We start from the raw sequence: 1,136 nt of genomic DNA, 5'->3' as shown, positions 1-1,136 counted from the left end.
CGCCACTGTATGGTAAAAAATATAGTGAAATATGGAGGCATAAATAACGTCCCCTCACCCTCCCTGGTCAGTGAACAATTAGTAAATCCTGTCCTAAATAGTTAAACATGACATTTTATTTTGAAGATTATGTTAAAAAGTTCCAATCTGGTGATAGTTTTTTAATTTGTACATTAAACAAATGCTTCCAAACATTTTAATCAAAACTCATCCAGCAAGTTATACAAAGACCTATAGTCACTTTGACATGGCTCTTTAAGAAGATTATTATTAGGACAAACAACCTTCACATCAATGTGAATAAAACGAAGGAGATGGCTGTGGACTTTAGAAAGAATAAACACCGTCCCCGTCCTGCCAAACAATGGAGGATCTGCAGTGGAAGTGGTCTCCAGCTACAAGTACTTGTGTGTGCACCTGAATGACAACCTCAGTTGGAGCAACAACACCACCAGCCTGATCAAGAAAGCTCATCAGAGACTCTACTTCCTCAGGCAGCTGAGACGAGCTGGTCTGGGAAGCTCAGTCCTCACCTCCTTCTACAGGTGTGCAGTGGAGAGCATCCTGTGCTCCAGCATCAACGTGTGGCATGGAGGCTGCACAGCTGCAGAAAGAAAACCTTTGCAATATTCTAAACAATGTTTCTAAGCTCTAAATGCTCTAAAAGAGCAAAGAATGTCATGATTTCAGCTCTCTGCCACCAACTGCTCTCTGCCACCTGCCAGAAGATGTGAGCAACGCCCACTTCTCCACTGCAGAGCGGATATCATGGCAAGCTGCAGGAGGGAGCTTCTCCTGCAGCTTGTGGGCTGCACACAGGTGCAGCAGGTGCTAAATGGGCCCCGAGATGGTAGAGGCGGGGCAGCCGACTCGGGACCCGAAAGCCCCAGGTTCGATCCCCAGCCATTCTCACGTTGTGGTGTCTCTGAGCAAGACACCCAATCCCCAACTGCTCCCCGGGTGCTTACATAGCTGCCCACTGATCCACCTGGGTGTATCCCAGGTGCGATGGGTTAAATTCAGAGAACCAATTTTGCCATTGTATGGGAACATACAATGATGACAACACACAACACTTTACTTAAATACTGTAAAATAATTTTAAATAAAAATTCCATGCCAATTGTGCGGCTCAT

General features: G+C 45.4%; 1 protein-coding gene across 1 annotated transcript in view; it reads right to left on the bottom strand.

Moving 5' to 3' along the window:
• The window catches only part of LOC119414199 (DBIRD complex subunit ZNF326), a 59,683-nt gene that overhangs the window by 49,806 nt on the left and 8,741 nt on the right, over positions 1–1,136 (bottom strand). The window lies entirely within an intron of this gene.

Source organism: Nematolebias whitei, chromosome 9 (genome assembly GCF_014905685.2).
Source record: "Nematolebias whitei isolate Nwh7 chromosome 9, NemWhi1, whole genome shotgun sequence".
NCBI classification, from domain to species: domain Eukaryota; kingdom Metazoa; phylum Chordata; class Actinopteri; order Cyprinodontiformes; family Rivulidae; genus Nematolebias; species Nematolebias whitei.
The sequence above is the reverse complement of the archived record's forward strand: the minus strand, read 5'-3'. Positions and strand labels throughout refer to the sequence as shown.